Here is a 12,894-nt window from a genome sequence, read left to right as displayed (position 1 = left end):
AAACGTCTCACTTGCTGCAAGGGTGGAGGCTCTCCCGTGGCCTGGATATATGGAAGGAAGGTTCAGTCATCTGCGGTCGGTTTCTGCACAACTTTGAGAGGGTCTCGCGGAATCTTGGGGCTCCTTGGGGCCTAAAGTATGTCCCCTTGCTCTCTGTATCCTTAAGGCAGACGCAAAGACAGCCAGAGAGTGCCTGCCCAGGCCTGCCGGGCCGCCCATTGCAGTGTCGCTACAGGCATCCTCCGTGTCGAGGAAAAGGCAGAGTGGCATCCTCTTCCTGGTGGAAAGAGGACATTTTCAGCACAGTTCAGATGGCTGAGGGCCCGTATTCTGATTCTGTCAATTATGACCTTGGTCGTCACCCCTCTGAGGCTCAATTTTCTGTCTGAAATGGGTATAAAAGGACTGCAACGACGAGCTCAGGCACCACCGTGAGAGTGTGAGAGGCCTCCGTTTTTTACAAGATCCGTGGGCAACAGGGCCTTTTGATTCTTAAATCCACCATATATATATGTGCATATATATTCATATATATGCATATATATATATGGTAGCGCTGGCAAAACACACTTTTTTGACATCAATTTCAAGCCGCGACTGGAGGTTTCTGAGAAACGTCTCACTTGCTGCAAGGGTGGAGGCTCTCCCGTGGCCTGGATATAGGGAAGGAAGGTTCAGTCATCTGCGGTCGGTTTCTGCACAACTTTGAGAGGGTCTCGCGGAATCTTGGGGCTCCTTGGGGCCTAAAGTATGTCCCCTTGCTCTCTGTATCCTTAAGGCAGATGCAAAGACAGCCAGAGAGGGCCTGCCCAGGCCTGCCGGGCCGCCCATTGCAGTGTCGCTACAGGCATCCTCCTTGTCGAGGAAAAGGCAGAGTGGCATCCTCTTCCTGGTGGAAAGAGGACATTTTCAGCACAGTTCAGACGGCTGAGGGCCCGTATTCTGATTCTGTCACTTATGACCTTGGTCGTCACCCCTCTGAGGCTCAATTTTCTGTCTGAAATGGGTATAAAAGGACTGCAACGACGAGCTCAGGCACCGGTGTGATAGTCTGAGAGGCCTCCGTTTTTTACAAGATCCGTGTGCAATAGGGCCTTTTGATTCTTAAATCCACCATATATATATGTGCATATATATTCATATATATGCATATATATATATGGTAGCGCTGGCAAAACACACTTTTTTGACATCAATTTCAAGCCGCGACTGGAGGTTTCTGAGAAACGTCTCACTTGCTGCAAGGGTGGAGGCTCTCCCGTGGCCTGGATATATGGAAGGAAGGTTCAGTCATCTGCGGTCGGTTTCTGCACAACTTTGAGAGGCTCTCGCGGAATCTTGGGCCTCCTTGGGGCCTAAAGTATGTCCCCTTGCTCTCTGTATCCTTAAGGCAGATGCAAAGACAGCCAGAGAGGGCCTGCCCAGGCCTGCCGGGCCGCCCATTGCAGTGTCGCTACAGGCATCCTCCTTGTCGAGGAAAAGGCAGAGTGGCATCCTCTTCCTGGTGGAAAGAGGACATTTTCAGCACAGTTCAGACGGCTGAGGGCCCGAATTCTGATTCTGTCACTTATGACCTTGGTCGTCACCCCTCTGAGGCTCAATTTTCTGTCTGAAATGGGTATAAAAGGACTGCAACGACGAGCTCAGGCACCGCTGTGAGAGTGTGAGAGGCCTCCGTTTTTTACAAGATCCGTGGGCAACAGGGCCTTTTGATTCTGAAATCCACCATATATATATGTGCATATATATTCATATATATGCACATATATATATGGTAGCGCTGGCAAAACACACTTTTTTGACATCAATTTCAAGCCGCGACTGGAGGTTTCTGAGAAACGTCTCACTTGCTGCAAGGGTGGAGGCTCTCCCGTGGCCTGGATATAGGGAAGGAAGGTTCAGTCATCTGCGGTCGGTTTCTGCACAACTTTGAGAGGGTCTCGCGGAATCTTGGGGCTCCTTGGGGCCTAAAGTATGTCCCCTTGCTCTCTGTATCCTTAAGGCAGACGCAAAGACAGCCAGAGAGGGCCTGCCCAGGCCTGCCGGGCCGCCCATTGCAGTGTCGCTACAGGCATCCTCCGTGTCGAGGAAAAGGCAGAGTGGCATCCTCTTCCTGGTGGAAAGAGGACATTTTCAGCACAGTTCAGACGGCTGAGGGCCCGTATTCTGATTCTGTCAATTATGACCTTGGTCGTCACCCCTCTGAGGCTCAATTTTCTGTCTGAAATGGGTATAAAAGGACTGCAACGACGAGCTCAGGCACCACCGTGAGAGCCTGAGAGGCCTCCGTTTTTTACAAGATCCGTGGGCAACAGGGCCTTTTGATTCTGAAATCCACCATATATATATGTGCATATATATTCATATATATGCACATATATATATGGTAGCGCTGGCAAAACACACTTTTTTGACATCAATTTCAAGCCGCGACTGGAGGTTTCTGAGAAACGTCTCACTTGCTGCAAGGGTGGAGGCTCTCCCGTGGCCTGGATATAGGGAAGGAAGGTTCAGTCATCTGCGGTCGGTTTCTGCACAACTTTGAGAGGGTCTCGCGGAATCTTGGGGCTCCTTGGGGCCTAAAGTATGTCCCCTTGCTCTCTGTATCCTTAAGGCAGATGCAAAGACAGCCAGAGAGTGCCTGCCCAGGCCTGCCGGGCCGCCCATTGCAGTGTCGCTACAGGCATCCTCCTTGTCGAGGAAAAGGCAGAGTGGCATCCTCTTCCTGGTGGAAAGAGGACATTTTCAGCACAGTTCAGACGGCTGAGGGCCCGAATTCTGATTCTGTCACTTATGACCTTGCTCGTCACCCCTCTGAGGCTCAATTTTCTGCCTGAAATGGGTACAAAAGAACTGCAACGACGAGCTCAGGCACCCGTGTGATAGTCTGAGAGGCCTCCGTTTTTTACAAGATCCGTGTGCAATAGGGCCTTTTAATTCTGAAATCCACCATATATATATGTGCATATATATTCATATATATGCACATATATATATGGTAGCGCTGGCAAAACACACTTTTTTGACATCAATTTCAAGCCGCGACTGGAGGTTTCTGAGAAACGTCTCACTTGCTGCAAGGCTGGAGGCTCTCCCGTGGCCTGGATATATGGAAGGAAGGTTCAGTCATCTGCGGTCGGTTTCTGCACAACTTTGAGAGGGTCTCGCGGAATCTTGGGGCTCCTTGGGGCCTAAAGTATGTCCCCTTGCTCTCTGTATCCTTAAGGCAGATGCAAAGACAGCCAGAGAGGGCCTGCCCAGGCCTGCCGGGCCGCCCATTGCAGTGTCGCTACAGGCATCCTCCGTGTCGAGGAAAAGGCAGAGTGGCATCCTCTTCCTGGTGGAAAGAGGACATTTTCAGCACAGTTCAGACGGCTGAGGGCCCGAATTCTGATTCTGTCACTTATGACCTTGGTCGTCACCCCTCTGAGGCTCAATTTTCTGTCTGAAATGGGTATAAAAGGACTGCAACGACGAGCTCAGGCACCCCGTGTGAGAGTCTGAGAGGCCTCCGTTTTTTACAAGATCCGTGGGCAACAGGGCCTTTTGATTCTTAAATCCACCATATATATATGTGCATATATATTCATATATATGCATATATATATATGGTAGCGCTGGCAAAACACACTTTTTTGACATCAATTTCAAGCCGCGACTGGAGGTTTCTGAGAAACGTCTCACTTGCTGCAAGGCTGGAGGCTCTCCCGTGGCCTGGATATAGGGAAGGAAGGTTCAGCCATCTGCGGTCGGTTTCTGCACAACTTTGAGAGGGTCTCGCGGAATCTTGGGGCTCCTTGGGGCCTAAAGTATGTCCCCTTGCTCTCTGTATCCTTAAGGCAGATGCAAAGACAGCCAGAGAGGGTCTGCCCAGGCCTGCCGGGCCGCGCATTGCAGTGTCGCTACAGGCATCCTCCGTGTCGAGGAAAAGGCAGAGTGGCATCCTCTTCCTGGTGGAAAGAGGACATTTTCAGCACAGTTCAGACGGCTGAGGGCCCGTATTCTGATTCTGTCAATTATGACCTTGGTCGTCACCCCTCTGAGGCTCAATTTTCTGTCTGAAATGGGTATAAAAGGACTGCAACGACGAGCTCAGGCACCGGTGTGATAGTCTGAGAGGCCTCCGTTTTTTACAAGATCCGTGTGCAATAGGGCCTTTTAATTCTGAAATCCACCATATATATATGTGCATATATATTCATATATATGCACATATATATATGGTAGCGCTGGCAAAACACACTTTTTTGACATCAATTTCAAGCCGCGACTGGAGGTTTCTGAGAAACGTCTCACTTGCTGCAAGGCTGGAGGCTCTCCCGTGGCCTGGATATAGGGAAGGGAGGTTCAGCCATCTGCGGTCGGTTTCTGCACAACTTTGAGAGGGTCTCGCGGAATCTTGGGGCTCCTTGGGGCCTAAAGTATGTCCCCTTGCTCTCTGTATCCTTAAGGCAGACGCAAAGACAGCCAGAGAGGGCCTGCCCAGGCCTGCCGGGCCGCCCATTGCAGTGTCGCTACAGGCATCCTCCGTGTCGAGGAAAAGGCAGAGTGGCATCCTCTTCCTGGTGGAAAGAGGACATTTTCAGCACAGTTCAGACGGCTGAGGGCCCGTATTCTGATTCTGTCAATTATGACCTTGGTCGTCACCCCTCTGAGGCTCAATTTTCTGTCTGAAATGGGTATAAAAGGACTGCAACGACGAGCTCAGGCACCCGTGTGATAGTCTGAGAGGCCTCCGTTTTTTACAAGATCCGTGGGCAACAGGGCCTTTTGATTCTTAAATCCACCATATGTATATGTGCATATATATTCATATATATGCACATATATATATGGTAGCGCTGGCAAAACACACTTTTTTGACATCAATTTCAAGCCGCGACTGGAGGTTTCTGAGAAACGTCTCACTTGCTGCAAGGCTGGAGGCTCTCCCGTGGCCTGGATATAGGGAAGGAAGGTTCAGCCATCTGCGGTCGGTTTCTGCACAACTTTGAGAGGGTCTCGCGGAATCTTGGGGCTCCTTGGGGCCTAAAGTATGTCCCCTTGCTCTCTGTATCCTTAAGACAGACGCAAAGACAGCCAGAGAGGGCCTGCCCAGGCCTGCCGGGCCGCCCATTGCAGTGTCGCTACAGGCATCCTCCGTGTCGAGGAAAAGGCAGAGTGGCATCCTCTTCCTGGTGGAAAGAGGACATTTTCAGCACAGTTCAGACGGCTGAGGGCCCGTATTCTGATTCTGTCAATTATGACCTTGGTCGTCACCCCTCTGAGGCTCAATTTTCTGTCTGAAATGGGTATAAAAGGACTGCAACGACGAGCTCAGGCACCCGTGTGATAGTCTGAGAGGCCTCCGTTTTTTACAAGATCCGTGTGCAATAGGGCCTTTTAATTCTGAAATCCACCATATATATATGTGCATATATATTCATATATATGCATATATATATATGGTAGCGCTGGCAAAACACACTTTTTTGACATCAATTTCAAGCCGCGACTGGAGGTTTCTGAGAAACGTCTCACTTGCTGCAAGGCTGGAGGCTCTCCCGTGGCCTGGATATAGGGAAGGAAGGTTCAGCCATCTGCGGTCGGTTTCTGCACAACTTTGAGAGGGTCTCGCGGAATCTTGGGGCTCCTTGGGGCCTAAAGTATGTCCCCTTGCTCTCTGTATCCTTAAGGCAGACGCAAAGACAGCCAGAGAGTGCCTGCCCAGGCCTGCCGGGCCGCCCATTGCAGTGTCGCTACAGGCATCCTCCGTGTCGAGGAAAAGGCAGAGTGGCATCCTCTTCCTGGTGGAAAGAGGACATTTTCAGCACAGTTCAGACGGCTGAGGGCCCGTATTCTGATTCTGTCAATTATGACCTTGGTCGTCACCCCTCTGAGGCTCAATTTTCTGTCTGAAATGGGTATAAAAGGACTGCAACGACGAGCTCAGGCACCCGTGTGATAGTCTGAGAGGCCTCCGTTTTTTACAAGATCCGTGTGCAATAGGGCCTTTTAATTCTGAAATCCACCATATATATATGTGCATATATATTCATATATATGCATATATATATATGGTAGCGCTGGCAAAACACACTTTTTTGACATCAATTTCAAGCCGCGACTGGAGGTTTCTGAGAAACGTCTCACTTGCTGCAAGGCTGGAGGCTCTCCCGTGGCCTGGATATAGGGAAGGAAGGTTCAGTCATCTGCGGTCGGTTTCTGCACAACTTTGAGAGGGTCTCGCGGAATCTTGGGGCTCCTTGGGGCCTAAAGTATGTCCCCTTGCTCTCTGTATCCTTAAGGCAGACGCAAAGACAGCCAGAGAGGGCCTGCCCAGGCCTGCCGGGCCGCCCATTGCAGTGTCGCTACAGGCATCCTCCGTGTCGAGGAAAAGGCAGAGTGGCATCCTCTTCCTGGTGGAAAGAGGACATTTTCAGCACAGTTCAGACGGCTGAGGGCCCGTATTCTGATTCTGTCAATTATGACCTTGGTCGTCACCCCTCTGAGGCTCAATTTTCTGTCTGAAATGGGTATAAAAGGACTGCAACGACGAGCTCAGGCACCGGTGTGATAGCCTGAGAGGCCTCCGTTTTTTACAAGATCCGTGGGCAACAGGGCCTTTTGATTCTTAAATCCACCATATATATATGTGCATATATATGAATATATATGCACATATATATATGGTAGCGCTGGCAAAACACACTTTTTTGACATCAATTTCAAGCCGCGACTGGAGGTTTCTGAGAAACGTCTCACTTGCTGCAAGGCTGGAGGCTCTCCCGTGGCCTGGATATAGGGAAGGAAGGTTCAGTCATCTGCGGTCGGTTTCTGCACAACTTTGAGAGGGTCTCGCGGAATCTTGGGGCTCCTTGGGGCCTAAAGTATGTCCCCTTGCTCTCTGTATCCTTAAGGCAGATGCAAAGACAGCCAGAGAGGGCCTGCCCAGGCCTGCCGGGCCGCCCATTGCAGTGTCGCTACAGGCATCCTCCGTGTCGAGGAAAAGGCAGAGTGGCATCCTCTTCCTGGTGGAAAGAGGACATTTTCAGCACAGTTCAGACGACTGAGGGCTCGTATTCTGATTCTGTCAATTATGATCTTGGTCGTCACCCCTCTGAGGCTCAATTTTCTGTCTGAAATGGGTATAAAAGGACTGCAACGACGAGCTCAGGCACCACCGTGAGAGCCTGAGAGGCCTCCGTTTTTTACAAGATCCGTGGGCAACAGGGCCTTTTGATTCTTAAATCCACCATATATATATGTGCATATATATTCATATATATGCACATATATATATGGTAGCGCTGGCAAAACACACTTTTTTGACATCAATTTCAAGCCGCGACTGGAGGTTTCTGAGAAACGTCTCACTTGCTGCAAGGCTGGAGGCTCTCCCGTGGCCTGGATATAGGGAAGGAAGGTTCAGTCATCTGCGGTCGGTTTCTGCACAACTTTGAGAGGGTCTCGCGGAATCTTGGGGCTCCTTGGGGCCTAAAGTATGTCCCCTTGCTCTCTGTATCCTTAAGGCAGACGCAAAGACAGCCAGAGAGTGCCTGCCCAGGCCTGCCGGGCCGCCCATTGCAGTGTCGCTACAGGCATCCTCCGTGTCGAGGAAAAGGCAGAGTGGCATCCTCTTCCTGGTGGAAAGAGGACATTTTCAGCACAGTTCAGACGGCTGAGGGCCCGTATTCTGATTCTGTCAATTATGACCTTGGTCGTCACCCCTCTGAGGCTCAATTTTCTGTCTGAAATGGGTATAAAAGGACTGCAACGACGAGCTCAGGCACCACCGTGAGAGCCTGAGAGGCCTCCGTTTTTTACAAGATCCGTGTGCAATAGGGCCTTTTGATTCTTAAATCCACCATATATATATGTGCATATATATTCATATATATGCACATATATATATGGTAGCGCTGGCAAAACACACTTTTTTGACATCAATTTCAAGCCGCGACTGGAGGTTTCTGAGAAACGTCTCACTTGCTGCAAGGCTGGAGGCTCTCCCGTGGCCTGGATATAGGGAAGGAAGGTTCAGTCATCTGCGGTCGGTTTCTGCACAACTTTGAGAGGGTCTCGCGGAATCTTGGGGCTCCTTGGGGCCTAAAGTATGTCCCCTTGCTCTCTGTATCCTTAAGGCAGACGCAAAGACAGCCAGAGAGGGCCTGCCCAGGCCTGCCGGGCCGCCCATTGCAGTGTCGCTACAGGCATCCTCCGTGTCGAGGAAAAGGCAGAGTGGCATCCTCTTCCTGGTGGAAAGAGGACATTTTCAGCACAGTTCAGACGGCTGAGGGCCCGTATTCTGATTCTGTCAATTATGACCTTGGTCGTCACCCCTCTGAGGCTCAATTTTCTGTCTGAAATGGGTATAAAAGGACTGCAACGACGAGCTCAGGCACCGGTGTGATAGTCTGAGAGGCCTCCGTTTTTTACAAGATCCGTGTGCAACAGGGCCTTTTGATTCTGAAATCCACCATATATATATGTGCATATATATTCATATATATGCATATATATATATGGTAGCGCTGGCAAAACACACTTTTTTGACATCAATTTCAAGCCGCGACTGGAGGTTTCTGAGAAACGTCTCACTTGCTGCAAGGCTGGAGGCTCTCCCGTGGCCTGGATATAGGGAAGGAAGGTTCAGTCATCTGCGGTCGGTTTCTGCACAACTTTGAGAGGGTCTCGCGGAATCTTGGGGCTCCTTGGGGCCTAAAGTATGTCCCCTTGCTCTCTGTATCCTTAAGGCAGATGCAAAGACAGCCAGAGAGTGCCTGCCCAGGCCTGCCGGGCCGCCCATTGCAGTGTCGCTACAGGCATCCTCCGTGTCGAGGAAAAGGCAGAGTGGCATCCTCTTCCTGGTGGAAAGAGGACATTTTCAGCACAGTTCAGACGGCTGAGGGCCCGTATTCTGATTCTGTCAATTATGACCTTGGTCGTCACCCCTCTGAGGCTCAATTTTCTGTCTGAAATGGGTATAAAAGGACTGCAACGACGAGCTCAGGCACCGGTGTGATAGTCTGAGAGGCCTCCGTTTTTTACAAGATCCGTGTGCAACAGGGCCTTTTGATTCTTAAATCCACCATATATATATGTGCATATATATTCATATATATGCACATATATATATGGTAGCGCTGGCAAAACACACTTTTTTGACATCAATTTCAAGCCGCGACTGGAGGTTTCTGAGAAACGTCTCACTTGCTGCAAGGCTGGAGGCTCTCCCGTGGCCTGGATATATGGAAGGAAGGTTCAGTCATCTGCGGTCGGTTTCAGCACAACTTTGAGAGGGTCTCGCGGAATCTTGGGGCTCCTTGGGGCCTAAAGTATGTCCCCTTGCTCTCTGTATCCTTAAGGCAGACGCAAAGACAGCCAGAGAGTGCCTGCCCAGGCCTGCCGGGCCGCCCATTGCAGTGTCGCTACAGGCATCCTCCGTGTCGAGGAAAAGGCAGAGTGGCATCCTCTTCCTGGTGGAAAGAGGACATTTTCAGCACAGTTCAGACGGCTGAGGGCCCGTATTCTGATTCTGTCAATTATGATCTTGGTCGTCACCCCTCTGAGGCTCAATTTTCTGTCTGAAATGGGTATAAAAGGACTGCAACGACGAGCTCAGGCACCACCGTGAGAGCCTGAGAGGCCTCCGTTTTTTACAAGATCCGTGGGCAACAGGGCCTTCTGATTCTTAAATGAACCATATATATATGTGCATATATATTCATACATATGCATATATATATATGGTAGCGCTGGCAAAACACACTTTTTTGACATCAATTTCAAGCCGCGACTGGAGGTTTCTGAGAAACGTCTCACTTGCTGCAAGGCTGGAGGCTCTCCCGTGGCCTGGATATAGGGAAGGAAGGTTCAGTCATCTGCGGTCGGTTTCAGCACAACTTTGAGAGGGTCTCGCGGAATCTTGGGGCTCCTTGGGGCCTAAAGTATGTCCCCTTGCTCTCTGTATCCTTAAGGCAGACGCAAAGACAGCCAGAGAGGGCCTGCCCAGGCCTGCCGGGCCGCCCATTGCAGTGTCGCTACAGGCATCCTCCGTGTCGAGGAAAAGGCAGAGTGGCATCCTCTTCCTGGTGGAAAGAGGACATTTTCAGCACAGTTCAGACGACTGAGGGCTCGTATTCTGATTCTGTCAATTATGATCTTGGTCGTCACCCCTCTGAGGCTCAATTTTCTGTCTGAAATGGGTATAAAAGGACTGCAACGACGAGCTCAGGCACCACCGTGAGAGCCTGAGAGGCCTCCGTTTTTTACAAGATCCGTGTGCAATAGGGCCTTTTAATTCTGAAATCCACCATATATATATGTGCATATATATTCATATATATGCATATATATATATGGTAGCGCTGGCAAAACACACTTTTTTGACATCAATTTCAAGCCGCGACTGGAGGTTTCTGAGAAACGTCTCACTTGCTGCAAGGCTGGAGGCTCTCCCGTGGCCTGGATATAGGGAAGGAAGGTTCAGTCATCTGCGGTCGGTTTCAGCACAACTTTGAGAGGGTCTCGCGGAATCTTGGGGCTCCTTGGGGCCTAAAGTATGTCCCCTTGCTCTCTGTATCCTTAAGGCAGACGCAAAGACAGCCAGAGAGTGCCTGCCCAGGCCTGCCGGGCCGCCCATTGCAGTGTCGCTACAGGCATCCTCCGTGTCGAGGAAAAGGCAGAGTGGCATCCTCTTCCTGGTGGAAAGAGGACATTTTCAGCACAGTTCAGACGGCTGAGGGCCCGTATTCTGATTCTGTCAATTATGACCTTGGTCGTCACCCCTCTGAGGCTCAATTTTCTGTCTGAAATGGGTATAAAAGGACTGCAACGACGAGCTCAGGCACCCGTGTGATAGTCTGAGAGGCCTCCGTTTTTTACAAGATCCGTGTGCAATAGGGCCTTTTGATTCTTAAATCCACCATATATATATGTGCATATATATTCATATATATGCATATATATATATGGTAGCGCTGGCAAAACACACTTTTTTGACATCAATTTCAAGCCGCGACTGGAGGTTTCTGAGAAACGTCTCACTTGCTGCAAGGCTGGAGGCTCTCCCGTGGCCTGGATATAGGGAAGGAAGGTTCAGTCATCTGCGGTCGGTTTCTGCACAACTTTGAGAGGGTCTCGCGGAATCTTGGGGCTCCTTGGGGCCTAAAGTATGTCCCCTTGCTCTCTGTATCCTTAAGGCAGACGCAAAGACAGCCAGAGAGGGCCTGCCCAGGCCTGCCGGGCCGCCCATTGCAGTGTCGCTACAGGCATCCTCCGTGTCGAGGAAAAGGCAGAGTGGCATCCTCTTCCTGGTGGAAAGAGGACATTTTCAGCACAGTTCAGACGGCTGAGGGCCCGTATTCTGATTCTGTCAATTATGACCTTGGTCGTCACCCCTCTGAGGCTCAATTTTCTGTCTGAAATGGGTATAAAAGGACTGCAACGACGAGCTCAGGCACCGGTGTGATAGTCTGAGAGGCCTCCGTTTTTTACAAGATCCGTGGGCAACAGGGCCTTTTAATTCTGAAATCCACCATATATATATGTGCATATATATTCATATATATGCATATATATATATGGTAGCGCTGGCAAAACACACTTTTTTGACATCAATTTCAAGCCGCGACTGGAGGTTTCTGAGAAACGTCTCACTTGCTGCAAGGCTGGAGGCTCTCCCGTGGCCTGGATATAGGGAAGGAAGGTTCAGTCATCTGCGGTCGGTTTCTGCACAACTTTGAGAGGGTCTCGCGGAATCTTGGGGCTCCTTGGGGCCTAAAGTATGTCCCCTTGCTCTCTGTATCCTTAAGGCAGATGCAAAGACAGCCAGAGAGGGCCTGCCCAGGCCTGCCGGGCCGCCCATTGCAGTGTCGCTACAGGCATCCTCCGTGTCGAGGAAAAGGCAGAGTGGCATCCTCTTCCTGGTGGAAAGAGGACATTTTCAGCACAGTTCAGACGGCTGAGGGCCCGTATTCTGATTCTGTCAATTATGACCTTGGTCGTCACCCCTCTGAGGCTCAATTTTCTGTCTGAAATGGGTATAAAAGGACTGCAACGACGAGCTCAGGCACCCGTGTGATAGTCTGAGAGGCCTCCGTTTTTTACAAGATCCGTGGGCAACAGGGCCTTTTGATTCTTAAATCCACCATATATATATGTGCATATATATTCATATATATGCATATATATATATGGTAGCGCTGGCAAAACACACTTTTTTGACATCAATTTCAAGCCGCGACTGGAGGTTTCTGAGAAACGTCTCACTTGCTGCAAGGCTGGAGGCTCTCCCGTGGCCTGGATATAGGGAAGGAAGGTTCAGCCATCTGCGGTCGGTTTCTGCACAACTTTGAGAGGGTCTCGCGGAATCTTGGGGCTCCTTGGGGCCTAAAGTATGTCCCCTTGCTCTCTGTATCCTTAAGGCAGACGCAAAGACAGCCAGAGAGTGCCTGCCCAGGCCTGCCGGGCCGCCCATTGCAGTGTCGCTACAGGCATCCTCCGTGTCGAGGAAAAGGCAGAGTGGCATCCTCTTCCTGGTGGAAAGAGGACATTTTCAGCACAGTTCAGACGGCTGAGGGCCCGTATTCTGATTCTGTCAATTATGACCTTGGTCGTCACCCCTCTGAGGCTCAATTTTCTGTCTGAAATGGGTATAAAAGGACTGCAACGACGAGCTCAGGCACCGGTGTGATAGTCTGAGAGGCCTCCGTTTTTTACAAGATCCGTGTGCAATAGGGCCTTTTAATTCTGAAATCCACCATATATATGTGCATATATATTCATATATATGCATATATATATATGGTAGCGCTGGCAAAACACACTTTTTTGACATCAATTTCAAGCCGCGACTGGAAGGTTTCTGAAGAACGTCTCATGCTGCCAGGCTGGATGCTTCTTCCCGTGGCT

The sequence above is a fragment of the Rousettus aegyptiacus genome, unplaced genomic scaffold (assembly GCF_014176215.1).
Source record: "Rousettus aegyptiacus isolate mRouAeg1 unplaced genomic scaffold, mRouAeg1.p scaffold_m13_p_25, whole genome shotgun sequence".
Classification (NCBI taxonomy): Eukaryota; Metazoa; Chordata; class Mammalia; order Chiroptera; family Pteropodidae; genus Rousettus; species Rousettus aegyptiacus.
This window is presented reverse-complemented; position numbering follows the sequence as displayed.